The following is a 20488-nucleotide window of genomic DNA, read 5'->3' on the forward strand; positions in this document are numbered from 1 at the left end:
CCAAGAATCCTGGGACAGAATGTAAACTGTACTCTGAGGGATGTGCCAGGCAGTCGCCTGTGTACCATCGAGTCTTGGGGTGCAGGACGAGCCCCCCTCTGCAGGGTGGGAAGGAACCGCCAGACGGAAGCAGGGGACGGTGCGCGTGCGAGGCGTGGGGCGGGAGGAGGGTCAAGGTGTCTGGGTCACCTCTGCTGCCTTCCCGACGTTGTCTGCGCTCCTCTTGAGCCTGGGTGGTCAGCAAGGAGAGGATGATGGTGAAGAGGAGGCACCCCAGGGGGACTGCAGAGTGTGGACTTCTAGGAGATGAGTCACAGACGCTGCCGGCCACACTCAACACCAGGGAGGGTGCAGGGGAGCACTGGGCGCAGCTCTCCCTGGCAGTCTGCAGCACTCCGGGTACCTGCCCTAGCGTTTTATCACTGCTGCCCTTCGCAGAGGTGGGAAGCTTTTCTGCTGAACCGTGGGGCAGCGGCTGCCAGGACTTTACAGTCTGCAGCATGGAAGGCTTGGTGCACGGTCTGAGACGAGGGCGCAGGCCGGACCCCAACTCTCCCTGTGAGCCAGGACCCCTCCACATCACAGTCCTTGTGTACAGAATGAGGGAGCAGAAGCAGGGCTGGGTCTTAAGGGGTCTCGTGCTGTCTCTAGCAGTGGCACAAAACAGGCACTCACATAATATTTGCTGAATAAACAAATACATAAGACCGCAGTTACCTATGACCAAGAAAATTTCACATGTGAACGTGGACTGCTCATTGTGATGTTAACACGTTAAACAGTTCTGACAAAGTACAAATTGAACTTAAGTAAAAATCGGGAAGGAAGAAATGACGGACTTCATGACGTACCCACGATGGATAAATTTAAAATCTAAGACCAAACAAAGGTACTTATATCCAAAAGACAGTGATGCCCCGAGATGCCTTACTAGCTGTGCTCCAAAGGGACTTTTTATCAAACAGGAAACATCACAGTTGCAGAGGTTAAATCTATACTTCTCAGGAGGCAAATCTGCACTGATGGCACAATGGGAGACAGGACGAGCAGCCTCCCACAGCTTCCGGACGCAGGGACCAGGATTGCTCTGCTATGACAGTGCAGGAGCCACTCAGGGCAGGGCTGAGCCCGCGGGCCAGGACTCTCCTGGGACTCAAAGGCCCTGAGTCTGAGCCCCAGCACTGCGAGAAAATATCGGTAATGAGAAAGGATGACAATGTTGCTTCACTTAGTTCAGCCCTGCAGACATAAGCATCTCTGGGCTGGTGGGCAGACAGCTCCCACGGTCCCTAGAGCACACCTTCTTCTCGTGCAGGAACAGTCAGATACAGACATGTTTCATTTACCCAGCGATGACAGTGATGGATGCTCTGCAGAATTTACAAAATATCTAAATCTCTTTCTAGCATTGTTGAACATTTTCACGGCATTTTCCCAAAATGCATTCATTCTTCTTTGCCTTTTTTGCACACAGCAGATATGGCTTGATCTAATTTCATGTTAGATAATTTAATCTTTTCCTAATGACTGGGGTCATCAGCACCAATGTTAACTGTAACTGCTGTGCACAGGCTGCCCTCAGGACAGGCTCTGGAAGATGTTGGTCTTCTGCGGCGCCGCACAGCTGTGGCTCCCCATTTCTCCCTGACGGAGTAGGGGCTGAAGGGGCCAAGCTCAGCGCTCAGTTCCCAGCCGCTCAACACCACGCCCACCCCAGCATGCAGAGGGACGGGAGGAGCTAAGGTTTGGACCCCTGAGCTTCAGGCCGGCCAGGAAGGAACATGTGCACTGGGAGAGAACACACGGCTCTTTGGGGTAAGGGGCATCTTCCAAAGCCTGACCTGATTTGCAGCCAGGTTCACGCCAGGCTCCTGGGAGCATCACGTCCAGAGCTCAAGGACCACGCAGGGCGCTGTGCGGGAAGCAGCCTAGGGCCCTCAAAAGGCCCGGGAACCTGGGGCGGCCACCTGCGCAGCCTGGGAGGGGACGGTCAGCTCTGCTCATTTAGCGGCCTGTTTCTCCTGGGGCAGGGAGGCGACAGCAGCGTTTGTCATGGTCCACTCTCCAACTGGAAGCGCTCGCCTGACTTCAGGAGCTCACCGTGTTTTCTGCGGCCACCTCCCTTCCCCAGGCCTTTCACTGCTTCCAGTCCGTCAGAGCTGGAAGCCACACCTGAACTTTTAAAAATTGGTTTTACAATGAAAGGGATTCGCCTGAGTGGTGACCGCAGGAATGTGTGTGAGCCTTGTCTCGAGGGACGCAGGGCCATTTCAGCTCTGATCCCCACCCTTGATGTGTTCTGGGACGGCTGCTGTTGCCAAGTAAATGGCCTTGAGATACACGTGGTGCTATCGTGCCTGTAGCCGAGTCCCGGTCACCAGCCCAGCCCCTGTGCAGCAGTGTTCAGCCGCAGACAGAGCTGCCCCATCCCCCGGGACTGGGAGAAAAAAACGGTTCTGAGCCCCACGGATGGCTTTCCAGAGCCGTGTTCCCTCACCAGCCAACATCCATCCCAGCACCGGCTCACTCGCGTACAGATGAGGAAGAAAAACAACAGCAGAAGTGAAACCGGGATTAAAACCCTCAGAGGAACACCACGAGTCTCAGAAGAACGCCTTCCTTCCCGGGCCGCCTTTTCCAGCACAGCCTGAGGAGTGCAGCTCCGTGCAGGCCGAGAGAGGTCCTGCCAGGGACCTGGGGTGCCTGATACTGGTCACTTGAGAGCAAGGACTAGAGAGAGCTGACCTCTGCCGTTTGCCTTCTCCACACACTGAAACTGAATTTGAAATCATGCTTTAAGGATGGATGCTCTCGACTTGGTGTTTTCGTGTCCAGCCCATCCCGTCTCCAGGACATGACACCCACCCCCTGCTACCCTCTCGGCCCGTTTGGAAGGCCCCTTTGCTACCCTGCCCGCCATCTCTGATTTACATTTCCAGGGCTCCCTCCTCTTGGGAAAGACTAGAGAAGCATCAAGGCTGTTCTTCCCGCTGACTCCTCCCTGCTGGCATTCAATCATCAGTTCCGTATTCTCACGAGAGGCTGTTTCCAAGTCTCCTCCAAATGGACACGCGATGGAAGCCTTGTCTTTTCCTGAGCTCCTCTTTCTGACCTTGTCATCTGTCCCTCTGTACTCCCACTCACCCCACTAAGCCTGCAGATCCTCACTGTCTCAAAACACCCCATTTCCTCAGAGATTACTTCCGGGCAGGAATGCCTCCTGTGTTACCTGTCTGCACCCTTCAGGACCCAGGCAAGGGCCACCATTCCCTTGACTTGGGGTGGGCACAGGCAAGATGAGAAGAATAAGGCCAAGAGGCAGGTAAGAGCACTTCCCTACTCTGCTTCTCAAGAACTGAGGCACTGATCTAACAGACAGTATGTGCTTGGCCCTTCCTAACTGTGTAACTTTTATTATTCTTCAAGACGGTGTTTATTATTTTTTTACAAGAAATCCTTTATCCACCAGAAATGCAGTTTTTTTAGGTGGGGACCTCAGGGTTGGAAGAGATAACTTCTATGGAAAAACTGACTTCAACGAATGCCTAAGCCTGGTCTTCTGTGCTAACAATCACAGACTGTAAACAGAAAATGGCCTCTGTTCAGCTCCAACACTAGAGGGACAGCAGGGTCAGTGAGATTCCTTTATGAGCCCAAAGCCTTCTTCTTCCAGCAGGATCTTATCTTTGGGGAGGGTAAACTGGCTGGTTTCAATGGAAAGGATCTGACTGCAGGATGAGAAGTAGTTCCAGAAACTCTCAACCCTACCCAGGAATGTTCTAGAGCAGTAATGGTGACCCTTTTAGAGCTTTCAATGGTATAAACAATCAGCTGTGGCATATGTGCCCCAGGTTCATCATCACTATTCTAGAGGAAATCTTGCTGCTGCTGCCACTGCCTCCACTGATGAGCAGCTAGGAAGCTAAAGCTCAGCCTTCGCCAGCCACCATGGCTACAGCTCCGTCTACACGGTCTCCAAGTCCTCAGTGTCCAGGGACTGAGCTGCATGGTGAAGCCTAGAATGGGCAGAAGTCTAGCTGCAAAGGAGTCTGACAAAGGTGCTTTCCTGAGCTCAGAAGATGGTGCTGAATGGAACCAGAACAGAATCAAGTAAGCCTGGAGAGAGTCACAGCTGGAGAGAGAGAAGCCACCTGGAAGCCCTGGAGCAAGGCTGCTCAGGTTTGAGTCCCACCTTAGATGCTCACTGCCCATGCACTTGGACAGGAAAGAGGAAAGACAAGATTTTCCTAAGCCTAAACCCCAGGCTGGAGTGCATTAAAAAGGTAAAATGCTTGGACTGACTGCTCAAGAAATATTAGTATACTTGTACAATATTACACTTGTATAATGTGGCATTTATAACTTATAGAAAATTGTAGCTTTTAAAAAGATTCACGTAAGGAGAGCTAAGATGTGTGTGTACCCTCGAGTGAGGACAGTTTATAGGAACTGCAACAAAGAAGCATGTGTACAGTATTTGCAAAGTAACGATGAGAATTTTCTCAGGAGACTTTTTTCCAGCTTGCTTTTGGAACATTCTCATTAGAGAATTAAAGGGAACTTGTCTTCCATCTGCCTCAAATTCCTAACTGTCACAGACCATAGCTGCCACCCCAGGGAAAACAATAGGAACTTTTGGCGACCTTTCTTCTTTGAAGGATTTACACAGTCCTGCCCTGGGACGTTTACTTTGAGCTCTGAACAAAACCTTCCATTTCCATCTTTGGGAAGTAAGAATAGGAGTCCATCCTGGAGTACAGTGGGAAATAACAAGATCTTCTTTAACAATGCTTTAAGTCAGGAAGTTAGACAGTAAAACAAGACCACCAGAAGTGTTCCACAACTCTTAGTATGCAGACAACTGAAAATCCCTATCTCTAAAGAAAAACTGAGTTAGGAACAGACCAAAGAAAGGGGCTCCCTGACTCTGGGAGGTACAGCTCCTCCTGCCCTGTGTGAACAACCCCGCGTTCTGGGAGTTCTTCCCCAGAAGGTGCGGCGAGCTGCCTGCAGAGCTTCCCCGGGGCTGGCTCTGCATCTTTCCTCTGGAAAATCTTCTCTGGCCTTACACAGTGCTGGCCGGGACTGCACAGTGAAGGCTGCAGCCACTTACACACAATGGCACAGGACGTGCCACAGGGACATGGGCTCGGGCTGCGGGTCACACCCTCCGACTGCCTGACCTCAGGAACGGCAGGCGCCTCCCATGCCTATCCAGCACCTGTGAGATGGGGAGCCGATCTTAGTACCGTCTGGGCTGGAGATCAGATGTGGTAACAGCCCATGTCATCAGACAGGCTCCGAGGCCCAAGATCCCTCAGAGCTGACAAACACACAGCTCCACCTCTGCACTTTCACAAGTCTTCAACTGGCTGCCTTCTTCCACCATGTGGTCACTAGGAGGGGGCACCTCGTCCCGAGTGTCACTTAACTTCTGTGTCGCAGGCATCGTCCCCCTGGCACCCAGACTTCCCATAGCGCTGCCCACCTAACAGGCGTGGACCCACCACACTTTTGGTAATGTGGACTTTAAGGACAAAGGAATCCTCCGGTCTTTGCACGTTTACCTATTCTCAAATGTCTGTCTCCCAAATGCCACACGATGAAAGAATCCCGACTGTAGACAACTGCAGTGTGGGATGGGAGTTAAGCACCCAGACACTGGGAAACAAGGGTGACCTACGTGAAGATAGCGGTACTGGAACAGGCCTGAGGTCCAACTGCACCGCGTCCCTCCCTCCAGACCCCGGCTGGCCGGAGCCCGAGCTCTGCCCTGGGCACTGCCTGTCCTGTGGCCTCAGCCCACGCAGGGCGGTACCAATGGGCTCTCCGGCATCGCACCAGTCTCCCCAGAATGCACCTGGTTGCAGGCAGTGCCTTGCTCTCATGTAAGCTCAGCTGCCTACAGGATGCAACACGAGCCATAGGTGACAGGTTTGCCAGCTAATGTAGCACCACCGGCAAGGAACAGAGATGAATAGATGCACGGAAACCGATGACGCTAACACTGTGTGGAAGTCTTAAAGGGAGAGCTCAAAATCCCTCTAGTGCTGACCCTAAGTCACAGTACTGACCAGCAGTGCTTCCGCCTCATCACCAATCAACTCAGCATGAAATGGCTTCGTCACCCTTTATCGCCAACAGCAGCAAAACATGACTTCCAGCACAACAGAGCCCTAGCACGGAAGGGCAGGGGCTCTCCAGGGACACCTTGTCAATTTCCCCTTCCCCGCCTTCCTTCTCCCTCTCCCCAGTGCTCCAGGCTGGGTGGCACACGGCTCGGAAGTCCTTGCCTCCAGGGAGTTCCAGTCCTCCTCCCCAGCACCACAGAAACCAGCAGCTCGGGCCAGACTGCAAACGTCTGAGGCTCTCGCCACTTCACCCACTTACATGGGCAAGTTCTTACCCGGCTGTCATCTTATATATAAAGCAGCTATCGCCCAACTTCCAAAACAGACACAGAAACCCACTGTGCTACATCACAGAGAACCGAGCACAGGGCCTAGAAAATACATAGATTCCTCTACTCGCAAAGGAAGACCCGCGATTCAAACAAACAAAGAAAAAAAATGCCCCGTACTCGATGGGCCTGGGCAGGACAACTAGGAGGAAAAGCAAGAGCCTGACTCTGTCTCTGCCAACATCCTGGAAGTGACCCAGGCACCACCAAGCAGCTCCCGGCCAGAGCTGCCGTCCCCGGAGCCATTGCAGGAAGGGAGGAGCATGACGGGGTTTCTCTTGGAAGGGTTTGTACTTGACTGAAGAAATCGGCAATGAGAAACAAGACGTCAGAATGCTGCCGCTTTCTTTAATCTTGTGGGCTTGGGTTAGTAAACAAAGAAAGTCAGCTCCAAACTGGCATGAAGATCCACAGCTGAAAGGAATAGGATCTCTCGTGTCGATCTTGTGACTGTACGGTGAAGTACAGACCCTGCGAGACAGGACAAGAACTCGGCTGGCGACCTGCAAATCAGAGCCCACAGGTCAGCAGTGTGAGTCCCAGGCGGTCCCTGCCGTCTCCCCCATGGGAAGGGGACGCACGCAGGGAATCGCAGTGTGGAAAGATGGGCATGGACTGCTGCTCTGGTTTACTTCCAGAGAGATGGAGACCAGTGGTGCTATGACGGGAGGCATCACAAGATCCAGCAGCGACCGCAGCGACACTGGTGATGGTCTTCCACTACAAGCTTGCCTCAAACTGGGTAAAAGACATTTAGGAAGTCACTGCGTAAAAAGAAGAAAAACTCCTCAGCACTACAGAGTATTCCCTGGGGAACCTTCACTTTACTTCCTTTTTACCTTGCAGTGCTGGGATGGAGCTGAAGGCCTTGGGCCTGGCACAGAGGCTTGAGCAGGGAGACAGTTTTTAGAGAGTGGGGATCAGGTAGAGACCCCACACATGCAGATTACAGATGGACCCAATGACGTCAGAAAAACCACACTCAAACCCACAGGCTCCGGGATGGCAAAGACAAAACCTGCAGCTGCCATCCGCCGAAGACCCACGGCCTTCGCATCCTGTGCCTGCCTCCCTGTGCTCGCCTCTGGACAGCTCCTCTCCCCACTCCCCCCAGGGCTTCCAAGCTCCCCTTCCCACCTGCAGACGGCCTTCTGCCTGACCACACCTACTTTCACTGAGAGAAGCCCATTCTGCCTCCGCCTCTGCTGCCCCCAGCTCTTTTTTTTACTTATTTTATATCCCCCCTCATTGTTGTTGTGACAGGATCTTGCTATGTAGTTTTTGGCAGGTCTTGAGCTCACTATGTAGCCCAGGCTGGCCTTGAACTTGCAGCACTCCTCCTGCCTCAGCCTCCCAAGTCTGGGATTACAGTGTGCACCACCACGCTCTTAAGATGAGTGCACCGGGCTTCTACCTGGTCCCTGAAGACTTCCATTCTCCTGCGTTCTCCCTGATGGCTTCAGTGTGCAGATTCAACACCTTACCCTGACTTCTCCTGCTTGGACTCTATGGCTAGCGTTTAGCCTGTCCACTCTTTATGGAAATCCTTTCCTTCGAAACATCACACTGGCTTTTTTGTCAGCGAATTTCAGGAAAAAAATCTCTCAAGTAGGTAATCTCACAAGTTGCTTTCCACAGACAGTGACCATTGCTACTCTGTTTAGCTAAAATATTATATTTTCAACTCACATCATTGTCTCCCACCATTTATAGGAATTATATTTACTACTTCAAACCTTATCCAAAAATAAAACCAACAAAAACAAAACCAAAAGCCTACTGCAAAGTCATGTAAAGAAGATGGCTCCTGGATCACCGGAAGAGCTTCCATGGTTCAGTGATGAAAAGGCAGACAATCCCACTGAATCATGGGTACACGAGCAGAACAGCACTGCTGCAAACCCATGGCCAATACACTCAGGAACAGAAGTTCACATCGCTAGTCACAAGCGTAACACAAACACAAACCTCAGCCAGATATGATGCAGACCCAGTCGGATAACTTCACAAAAATATCCAAACATTCTATGTCAATCACAAATTTAAATTAATTTAAAAAATCAAATGATAATAAGTGGTGGCAAGGATATGGAGAAATTAAAACACTCATGCACTCCCGGCGAGAATATAACATGATGCAGCCACTCTGCAAAATACTCTGGAAGTTCCTTCACAAGTTAAGCCAGGTGTGTGGCACATGCCTGCAATCCCAGCACTCAGGAGGATGAGGCAAGAGGATCTCTAGTTGAAGGTCAGCTTCAAACACATAATGATGTCAGAGCTAGCCCTAGACTACATAGTAAAGGCCTTGTTTCAAAACAAAAAAGCAAAACACAAAAACACTAAAGAAATTCACAGACATGCCATGTGAGCTAGCAATGCCAATCCTAAGTATAGACCCAAGCAAAATGAAAACAATGCTCATGAGAACACTTGTATATAAATGATTATAGCAGGATTACTCTTCCTATCCAAAATGTGGAAACCACTCAAATGTCCATCAACCAATGAACGGACAAAGAAAAAGTGGCACATCCATTCCACAGACTGCTATCTGGTAATAAAGGAAGGAAGTACTGAACCTTAAAACTTTATGCCCAGTGGAAGAAGCCAGGAAGAGAAGGCCACATATCAGATGAGGTCATTTATATGCTCTGTCAGGAAAATGCAAGTCTACAGAGGTGGAAATAGATTGTAGCTCAGTGTACCGCTCAGTGCGCTCAGTATGTACTTGGTGGTACCATGCCTGCCTGGCAAGCACAAGGTCCAGAGTTCAATCCCTCATGGGGGGGGGGACAGATCACGGTTGCCTGGGGCAGGAAAATGGAGTCATTGCTGATAGGTGGGGATTTCTTCTTGGGATCATGGAAATCTTCTAAAACTGATGGTGATAATAGATGCAAAACTCTGTAAATATATTAAAAATGATTAAACTGAACATTTATTCACTTGTTTATTATTTATCACGTGGAGCAAGCCACTAACTACACCCTTAAGCTGCATATTTATAGGGGAGAATTGTATGGTATATGAATTCTATCTCAATGCAACTCTTATATTAGAAACTACACAAGACCCAGTGGACAGGAGAGGCCACTGTGAGTGCTTTAAGCATCAAGAAATGGGGATAAGCCAGATGTGGTGGCACACAACTGTAATCCCAGCACTCAGGAGGCTGAGGCAGGAGGATGGCTGTGAGTTCAAGACCAGCCTGGGCTACATAGTGAGTTCCAGGTCAGTTTCAACTACATAGTGAGACCCTGCCTTAAAAAAAAAAAAATGGGGCTACTGCTTTAAACTTGCTTAGCAAAAACTGGAGCAATGTTTGTATCAGTTAAATCAGGGAAAGAAGCCAGAGCTTACATGCTGACAGGGTTCTCTCCCTGTCAAAAACAAATGTGAAGGTGCCAAAGGTGTTAGCTAATGTTATCGGGGATCTCCTGCCTCACAGAGATGCCTAGCCATTGTTTTGCCAACCACTCTGAAAATCTCGACTCAAGAGAGAATTCTGCACCATCTGCTCTCAAACCTAAGCTCACAGCAAAGTCACCTGGGAGGCTCGATGAACTACAGATCATGGGGTCCCCCACAGAATTCCCAATGCAGCTGGGCTGGGCTGTAGCCTTTAGCAAGCTGTCGGGGGCACGGGGAAGGCATTTTAGGAGCTGCCTGAGGTTCGGTACTGATCTGTCCCATTACCTCGCAGTCGTGGTTCTGGCTAACTCTGGCTAACTGGTTGGCTCAAGTGTGATTACGACGAAAGCTGGACCTGCTCTGTGATGCAAGAGTGGATCAGAACTGCTACAGTATCAGAACTGCTTGATCAAGAGAAAACGCCGAAGAAGTCAGAATCAGGCGTGTGATGAATGGACCAAGTTTTGGTTTGAAATACCCAATCAGGCTTGGGGGGTGGGAGCAGGAACAGCATGGGAGTCACCGACAGCGGGACACAGGAGCCTCGGACACAGGGAGCTAGGACAGAGATGGGCAGAGCCTGAGGTGAGAGCCGCTAGGGCTCACCGCCTCCTTGCTGGCCCATCTGAGCCACACTCTGTGCAGCCCTGGGCCAGCCATCCCTGAGTCTGCCTGACCCCAGGTGGCGGCACAGGCCTTCCCCACAACTCTGAGCCCAGGCTGGGAGAACCTGGTGGGCAGAGGTGGGGCTCAGGGGCATGGCCTGGAGGGCACACAGCAGCTCCTCTCTCCATGGCTGCTGCCTCCTGGCTGTCCTGCTAGCAGCTGTTTCACTTTGCCAGACCCCTTGGCCACGTCACGCTGGGTGGGAGCAAGCTGGCTGCAGACTGAAACCTCTACAAACTAGAACTAAAATAAACCTTTCCTCCTTTTAACTTGTGGGTGTCGGGTAGTTTGTCCAGCAGTGAGAAAGGGTCAAAGGCAACAACTATTGAAAAGGATACTATAATCTAAATTCTGGAGACACAGGTCACCGTGCCTCCCTCTTGAATATGCCCAGCATAAATTATTACATGTGTGGTAAGTGCTGAACACATGCTTTGCATATCTTATCCTGATGAGGAATCTGAGGTACCAGAATCGGGTAAAATGCTGTTCAGACTACTGCTTCTCAAGGTGATTTGTAGTTTCCCCTCCTTCATCACACTTACTAACACGTACTGTGGAGACCCTGGGGAAGAGAAACTCGCACGGAGCACGCATGGCTGTGCTCACACTGAAGAGCGGCAGCTACAGCAGTGGACTCTGGGCAGGGCGGGTGGGTGCCGGTGGGAATAGTCACAGCACCCAGGGGTCCCAAGAGCTCAGAGGAAGGCACAGCTGGGTCACCCGCTCTCGGGAATCCTGTGACCGCGGCACTCACCTGACCAACTAGTGGAACTGGTCTGGTGGCTCCCACTGACCACTAATTTACAAAACCACAGATTTGGAAATCAGAATTGGAGGCTGAATTCGGGCTGGCTGATTGTTTCTACTTTTATGTGTTGAAGACAACAGTGATCATTACGTATCACTTTCATTTCAAAGAATGTGTTTTAACATCAAAAACTCAGAAAGGATATCATTTCAAGAGGAAACTGGCAATCTCAGCCCACTATCGTCTCTTATTTCTCATTCTGCAGTCTTAGGCCAGTATCACCTTCACTCTTCCCACTTGGTAAGGAGAGGGCTCCTCACTGCCCCGGTCCAAAATCCTGGATCCTGGAGCTGCCACCCTCCAGGACCTCCCACCTTCTTCTAGAAAACGTTCTCCAGTTCTAGATAATGCACCTCACAGTCACGAGGAAAGGCTCCATACGCACAGGGAGGGACACAGGGAAGGACCGAGAGCTGAGGAAATTTCCCCACGAAGGGTTAAAAATCAAGAGGACGAAACTGGATCACAACTGCTTCACCGTCTTCACCATCAGGAAGCTGCTGTGCATCGGGAGTGAGCCACAGCTGGACGGAGCTGCAGTCCTGGGGGAGCTGCCAAGGTCTGCGTGTCGCAGACCAGCAGTCCGTGGTGGCCGTGTCACTTCGCCGATGGAGGGTTTCTGTTTCTCATCACAACCCTGGACCTGAAATCCACCTTCTGTGCGAGGCCCGGGGGTTCTGGTAAATGCTGGGCCGGCTGGTGTGTGCAGCGCAGGCTGTGTGGGTGTCAGCCTCCAGGCCGGCTCGGGCGTCTCTTCTCCTAGGGTGGCATCTTCTACTCCTCCACGCCTTACTTCGACGGACAGCATTTACAACTTGCCAGGCGGTCACTTTGAATGTCTAGCTCATTTTCCATAAACCCTAAAGGCAACGTCATGGATGGAAAATCGTCCAAACCTCAGTGAGTCAGATTCTGCACTCATGTTATGTCTGAGTGCAGTTTCATGATGCTCTAAAACCCCAGGGAAAATGTCTAAGTGAAAATGCAGCCAGGGCCATCACTTTGTATAAACTTCAATTTCTTTTGTCACAGTCATGAAAACACTTGGTGTCGGTCATCTGAAGCCCAAGAGTGGTTGAGTTAATCTAATATTTCGTCAAACATTAGAGTAGAACCAAGCTTCACCACGGCAGGAGTCTGCCAAGCCCATGTGCGTGAGGCTGAAAGCCACCGGGGAGGGGACATCCCTGGACCCAAAGTTCACGGCCAGACAGGATGGCAACATCAGAACCAAGCTTCCCACCCTGGGATGGGGAGCCGTGTGAGCAGGGTGGCCTCCTCTGCTACTCTGCATACTCTAGACGAGAACAAACGAAGTTGCTAAGATCGTGCACTGCTGTATCTGCACAGACCCAGACCAAAGGGAAATTTTCACTTGAATTCAGCTTCATATTTATAATTAGTAGTTTCGATTCAGCAGATATAATCTATGTGACCTCTGGAAGTGTGGATGGGAAAGCACTTAACTTTCCAAATGCGAGGGATTAAAATACATTCAAGGGCTCAAGCCTAGCTATTATGAAAAAATAGATTCTTCATACTACTCGGAAATAGCAAGAGCAAGTTCAATAGCTCTGAGCAATTAACTTATTTTGAACGTAACAAAAATGAGTCTGTCTGCAATACTATTAGGAAAATGAATGCTCCTCAGGAAAGAAAATGTAATTATTAAAAAAGAAGAAAATGCGTAAATGTGGGATGTGCGCAGAGAGCACGAGCGGGAAAGAGCTGTCTCCAGGAGGATTTCCTAGGCCTTGGTCCCCAGAGGGGCAGGGAGCAGGTCGAGTGCAGGGCACTGCCTCCCAGCAGCGAGGCCTGCAGTCCTTGAGGGACACGAGGGCGGCACTCGCAGGCTGGCACAGCCACTGTGCCCACCTAGACAACTGCGCTGCCAATCACCCAAGTCCCCCATGGCAGGGGCTCTGCCCACTCATCACTGGCTATGACCCAGTGATGCCAGCACTTCTGAGGGTGCCACTGAGAATGACTCCCAGCATATTAGATGATCCGGATCTTCAGATCGTAGGGTCCAGCTGAGGAAACTAGGTACACAATAAGACTGGAGAGGGCTGGGGTCCATATTGTGTGCCCAACTTTCATTTCACTCAGTGAAGACAAAAACTACCACAAAAAGTATGAGAAAGTTAAAATCTTAGAATGAAGGTCAATTTGTTCCAAGAAGTGACGCCTTGTAAGTTCAACACCAACATTTCTGGTGCGGTCTTTGTCGGCCCTGATGGGTGTTGTGTTACACCTGGTTCCACACCAAAATCACACACGTTAATAGCTAGTGTATCGCTGGCAATGCTCTGTTTAGTGCAGTTGTATTTGTGTACTGAAATTACCCTTGGAGTTTATGGGGAGAGAAGATTTAATAATAAATCTATAATGCAAGTTGGGCAATGATAAGAAAAGTCTCAATCCCCACAGATTACAGAAACTTTCATTCATCTATCGCAAAAATTCTTAATGCAAGGTAAAAATGTTCTGAGGGATGAAATCTCATTTCTACTATGTCCCTGGTTATTCAAATGTATACGGATATCATTAAATAGTCTAAATGGATAGCAATGAGAAAGAGGCTGAAATAGTGAAAAGGTTATTCATTACATTAGTTTTCTCTCATTATCACATCTAATTAACGCTATGAGTGCTTATATGAGAACATTATATGAATTATCCATGTAAACTCTGAAGGTCACAGAAGGCCCTTTAGAATTTGGAAACAGATCATGTCAAGACTGCTCTCCACATGTCATTCTGCCCTCCACTGAACTGCTCTGAATTTGTGTTTCACACAAAATTTTACCACATCACATTTAGGATATGACCCAGGCGTTCTCTGGCCTGTGCGGCTCCCTGCCACCTTCCCAAGCTCGCTTCCTAGGCCTCTCCCCTCTCTGCCGCCGGCTGCCCTGAGGCTTCTGCTGGATCCTTTCTGCCTCCTGTTGCTGTGCCGGAGAGGGAAAGGGTTTTCCGCGAGGCTCACTTTCTGTGTCCACAGCAGCTCCTGGAAGAGCCCTTCCTCACCAGTTCCCGCCTCCCCTCACACTCCACCATCTCTCTCTGCCCGATCAGTCTTCCAAGTGGACATTACTGTGTGTCCTGAGTGTGTGTGTGTGTGTGTGTGTGTGTGTGTGTGTGTGTGCACAGCTGCCTTCAGCACTACAGCACAAGCTTCCTGAAGCGGAGACTTCCCTTCGTTCAGCATCTGGCCCAGAATTAAAGGTTGTACATTCTGGGACTCACAAATAATGTGCTGGATGAGGAAATGGGTGAATATAAATATATGGAAACATTTCTAAAACACATAAAGTAAAACAGTATCAGTCTGTGTACGATTACACCATATGAATTTGCGCCTCTGCTTATGCATGAATTAAAAATTCCCATTCATTTACAGCCTAAATTATTCTCAGAACTCATGTAATGACCCTAGTCCTAAAAGCGGAACACAGATCCAGTGTACAGTAATGAACTGAATTCTTTCAGCAAACATACAATTTTGTTGGAAAGTATTTTTTTCTTCTTTTCCCTATATTGGAATAATTCTTAAATCTTGCTAAAATGCCCTCACGATATTAAAAAAAACAAGCAAAATAGACAGAAAGAAAATAAATAGATAAACAAGAAGATGGATAGGGAATGTAGAACAGGATAACACAAGAGTTGGTAATTTCTACACCGTTAGCAAATCATGTTGAAGATTTGCCAGTGGATTTTATTGGATGAGATTGAAAACAATGTACATAACTCTTTTCATACAAACTGAAAACATTTCATAGTCCGTTGACTGATTTTGATATAAGCTGTTCACAACCTACAAGGCGGTGTTGAGTCGCCTGCCCTGAGGGCTGAAGTGGATGCTGCAGTTTCACATTGAAGCGTCTTCTACTGTCCAAGGCTGTGGTGGACCTGTGCTGACTATTACTGTGTTTGTCTTTTAAGATGAAAGATGTTAATGGATGAGTTACTTTTTTCTAAACTGAAACTTCAGTATTGGGCTTTAATTGCAGGGTTGGCGCGGTGTAATAAGTAAGCGGGTTTTGGGTTGCACTTTGGGCCTTCGTCTCTAAAAGCTTTGCCATAGCCGTACCAGTTGTCACTGCAGCTCTCTCACAAGACAGTGAACCAGGACTTTCCCAAAGCGTCTTCCAAGCACTCACTTAGATTTTTTGACTTGGATGAGATTCAGAAAGGAAGGTAATACATACAAACGACCTTATGATATCCCTGAAAAGCACTTCATTTGAGGTTTATATTTTTCCCCAGTAAAAGTCGTGAGTTTGGTTGAGATGATCGGTAACTAATTCTAAGGACTGTGGCTGGGGGAGCGGGAAGGAGGCATCAGGGTGACAGATGTGGGCTTCGGTCCTGGCTGAGAACGGACCTGAGAGCCCAGGGGCCATCCTCAGCCTCACGTGACCAGCTCTCCAGAGGGAAAGTCCTCTAAGGCAACCAGCCACCAAATGGTTCTCCTCAGAAGTGCCACACGTGTCCTGATGGCGCCAGGGTTTAAGAACAAAAATAAAATATTGCCTTACTGATTATTTTATTTTTCCAAAGAGAAATAATTAGAGGCAGAGATAAGAAGAAAATATTCAGAAGGTTTCCTGTAAATGTTTAAATGTTTCTGTTTGTTTGATTTATTTTGTTTTTCTGAGATGGGATCTGACTATGTATGTAGTTCAGGCCGGCCTCGAGCACCCAGTGATCCTCTTGCCTCAGCCTCCCAAGTCCGAGAACTATAGGCTTGCATCACCACACCCAGCAATGCTTGATTTCTAAAAAGCCATTTCTAAAGGCACATTACTCAAAGCCAAAAAGATAGCTGAGGGTTCTAAAAATATAATGTATTTACTTAATGTGTCAATCCCAAATCAAAACAGTATTAACACTTTAATAATGAAGGATTTCAATTTGAAAAGGCATATTATGAATAGAAAGACATTGAAATTTTACAGAATTCAGTAAACTGACATCAACCCAAATAGTCACATTCTCCCTTAAACTTTGTGTAATTTGGAAAACACATTTTCATTTTTCTGGAGCTTTTCTTGGGTCTATTTTATTCTTTTCTTTTCTTTTCTTAGGATATTTTCTCCCGTTCTCCCCTGAACTCAACTTACTCATCTGTACTCATTTAGTTTCGCTGCCACTAACGGGAGATTCTCTGACGTCTGGCTGTCACACCCTCCTACTCCCTCCCAGTCCCTCCACCCAGTGGTCTTCGGTTCAGTACACAGCACCCTGCCGAGAGGCTGCAGGTTTCTCTCGCCAACTGCTTCTCCCATCTTACGAGTTCTCTCCTTTTTTCAGTTAGAAACCCTTGCCTCACAGTCACATGAAACCTTTCTCTGTTTCTTTTTCTACAGTTCCCAATGGTTGGTAATTCTGACTTTTTTCTCACCCTGTGAGCTCTCTGGAAAGGTAATCCAGGGTCTACTGCCTCTGTCTCTGCAGGGCTCTGATGCTGTCCCCAAGGGCCTGGGACTTTCGGCGTGAACACGACAGGCTGTGTGCTGAGGGTGGCCATGGCGCCGTGTGCGGGAGGTCTGGTTCCCGCTGCCCTCCTCAGAGCCATCTGCAGACGTAGGTCTCAGAAATGCGGGTGGCAGGGATGATGGGGAAGATGCTTCTTCATTTCTTCATTAAATGGCTTAGGTATAAATGTTTCACACAGGGTAAATAATCTGAAAAGCATAGTTTCTACATTTCTAACTTGGCACTTTTGTCAACTCTAGGATTCTAAAGAAATCCCTTTGGATAAACAAGATAATTCAATAAAGACCGTTCCTCACTTATAAACTTGCCAATAACCTAACTCACATAGGTTGGACTTCATTGTATTTGCAGTCTGTGGACATATGCATAGCAGGGTATTTTTTAACTTTTTATATTCTATTAGCCAACTGGAAGAAAATATTTCTTGGACAGTTATCAGCACATTGCATAATGTTCATGAGGAATTAAACCCGGTGAAAAGTGCAGGATCCATGATGGGTCTTTTTCTAAAATGAGAAAGGAGATCGGTCAAGAAGACACCTTCTCAGAAGTGCATGCTTTTCCCCGGGGCCTGAGGCCTCGGATCCCTGAAGCCGCAGCACAGCAGGGCCCCACTCTCCGGGTCCCTGCGACCCAGCAATACTTGAAGAGTTTCCCTCACAGTGGGGTATTCGCAATTGCAACAAAGAATGTTAGAAAATAACTGAAGTGCACACCTTGATGAGTGAAATAAAAGAAGTCACTGTCCTGTAAAGAGAGGTTTGTATCCACAATCACATCACTCTTTGCCATCAAAAGGCAGTTGCCATGGAGCTGTCCAGCAGAAACAAGTAGACAGCAAAGCAGCATGACCATCTGAGGCCATTTTTGTAACAATAAAAAGTGAACAGTGAATATATATGGAAAATAAGACAAGTGTTTTCAACAATGGGTTTCTGTGAGCAGTAGGTCATTTTCATTTCTGCTTTGAAATTTTCTGCAGTGTTTGGCTCTTTGCAATCAGCACTTTTCTTTATATTTAGGAATAAATGCGAGATATATTTGCATTTACAAAAAACAAGCCCAAACCATTTCATTCCAGGCAGGAAACACAAATCTCCATTTTGTTTCTGTTTCCAAAAACACTCTGGGCTTCAGCCCTTGCTCATGAAGTCAGGGCCACTCGGCTACTCCCAGCTCTCTGCAGCACCTGAGCTCCCTGCGTGGCCCTCACCCCCATTAGCTCGGGCGTGGCACTGCCTGGCTGCCCAGTGGGTCTGCCCGGCCACTCTGCCTCTCAGTCTCCCCAGGGACTTCTTCCCAGCTCCTGCTCCAGCTGAGTGCCCTCCTCTCTGACAGACGCCAGGAAGTCTCTAAGATACTTTGGGGCAAAAACTGACACATGTTCAGGAACCACAGGGCAAAATAATCTGATGTCAAATGGATGTGGTTTTGCAAAATCAGGTTAAGCCTCTGCCAGGCTCTCCCTCAATTCCTGGTCAGTGCACAGGGACACGAAGACAGCGTGTGTGCATTTGGGTGTGGATGGGGGGGCAGAAGGGCCTTGACTTGCAGTGCGGGTCTCTGGGGATAGGTGACTTACTGAATTATAGCAATGTTGTCATTTGCTTCTGCTCAATTTCTGTCATATCATGATTAGAATCTGACCATTTCCAGATAGCAAGGTAAAAAGTAGAACTAAAAATTTTGTTTTGTAGTTTGAGAGGCTCCCTTTAATAGTTTTGCAACTTTAAACTGAATCTCCGGTGGCATCGGTCTCCTCAACTCCCCACCTCAGGAAATGAGGGGCTTCTCACTTTCTCCTTCCTACTCTAAGCCGGTGCTGGCCCCAGCTCCAGATCCTTCTGAGAGAAGCCCAGGATGTCCATGCTGGAGGATAAGGGCACACCTCCAGCCAGGACGCTCTCACACAGGAAGTCTTGGGTGAGGCGAGGGTGCCAGTGAGGTCAGGCTGCCTTCATCACGTGGCACAGCCACTATGTGGTGCTTATGAAAGAGCAAATAACAATACGATGCTCCTGAGGAACTCGGCCAGTATTTCCTAAATTCCTAGATTCCATGGGAGGACCATTAGAAGCATGCTGCATCTACAAACACGTCCCAGAGTCAGAGAAAACCCATGCGGGGAGGGGGTGGGTCCGGTCACACCTTCAAGGCAAGCGGACCACGGGAACACAGGGGACAGAGTTCTGCCTAAAGGTCACAGTTACTGTGGACAAGACGTGGGGCAGAGTGGCACTCAGAAGCACCCGGAGACCAGAGCAGGCGGGCACAGGGACTTCAGTCTCAGGCAGAGCCCAGAGAGCTCTCTGTGGACAGGTGTGTCCTCCCCTCCCTGTCCCTTCCAGTCCTTTCACACGCACGGGAAGCACAGGACCTCCAGGTGACGATGTTCCCATGCCGAGCGGCTCACTCAGAGCCCACACAGTTTTCCCACCAGTGAAGCAAGCATCGGAGTCCGGACACAGCCTCCCCCTGCCCCGGGCCACCCATGTTCTCTCACACCAGTGACCTGACCACGCCATGCACTTCTGAGGAAGTCGGTATTTTCAGGATTTCAGAACAGTGGTTCCCCTGCCCGCCTCACAAGCACAAGGACCCAAGTTCGATCACCAGTACCCAAAACAAACAAAAAACAGAGCCACACAGTTTCATTAAATTAATGAAGTCTATGAAGGACTTCCACAGAGTATGGAAGAGTGACAAGACTCACGTGGAACAAGAACTTTAGCGACTTCTAAACTAGCAAAAGTGGCACAGCCAGTGGCCTGTTGGGCAGCTTAGATTCACCCTGTGTTCTCACTCCGTGACAGCCCCGGGCAGCTCATGAGCTCCCAGGGAGAACGGAGACAGAAAAGGCCACTCAGCTGTGGGGACGGGGGGGAGCACGGCCCTGGAGAGGCAGACCAGAGCTCCCCACGTGGAAGCCTCCAGGAACTCTGAGAGCATCAGGAAGGAAGGGTGCTGTCCACGGAATCATCCAAGATCCCTCAGCGCAGTCCCTGCACATCTGAACCAGGGATGCGGAAAGAGCTCTTAGAGACTTAGGACGTGGGATTTCCACAAGATCCCCACAGCTTCAGTTTCCACCTAGGATGACAATGCTGCCACCCTGGATTTCCTGCTTCACGGTGTCACTCGTTTCTCGTGTAGACAGAACACGTGTCAAATCCGGAGCCACACTCACTCCCTTTGCATTCAGGTGGCCCGAAACCAAACCGTGTCGCGTTGGGGCAGCGGTTACAGGAGGCCAGGCCAGGCCCGGGCTGGCTCCGACGCTAGGCCATGCCACACGGCACCACTTCCAGACGTGCCAGCCGCTCTGTCCGCACCTCCTCCCTTCCCCACTCCCGGGCTCTCCCTCTTCTTCCTTTTTCATGGCATACGGACTGCTTTTGGAGGGTTTTATCTTCCAAATCCTCGCCAGGGATACAATTCCTTTAAATAAATATATCGCTACCTCCTAGGGACGTGAAAGGGTTTAAATATTCCACGAGAAATAAATGTTTAAAAATTAATGACAATTTTATTTGAATAATAATATCGAAGGAAAATGTGCAATAACAATTCACAATTTGAATACCCTTTTCACTTCTTACAGAATACACTTCTTTTTTTTTTTTTTTTTTTTT

General features: G+C 49.1%; 1 protein-coding gene across 1 annotated transcript in view; it reads right to left on the reverse strand.

Moving 5' to 3' along the window:
• Oxr1 (oxidation resistance 1) overlaps positions 1 to 20488 on the reverse strand; it is a 288312-nt gene that overhangs the window by 224103 nt on the left and 43721 nt on the right. The window lies entirely within an intron of this gene.

The sequence above is a fragment of the Fukomys damarensis genome, unplaced genomic scaffold, assembly GCF_012274545.1.
Source record: "Fukomys damarensis isolate Sample0158 unplaced genomic scaffold, DMR_v1.0_HiC HiC_scaffold_5, whole genome shotgun sequence".
Classification (NCBI taxonomy): Eukaryota; Metazoa; Chordata; class Mammalia; order Rodentia; family Bathyergidae; genus Fukomys; species Fukomys damarensis.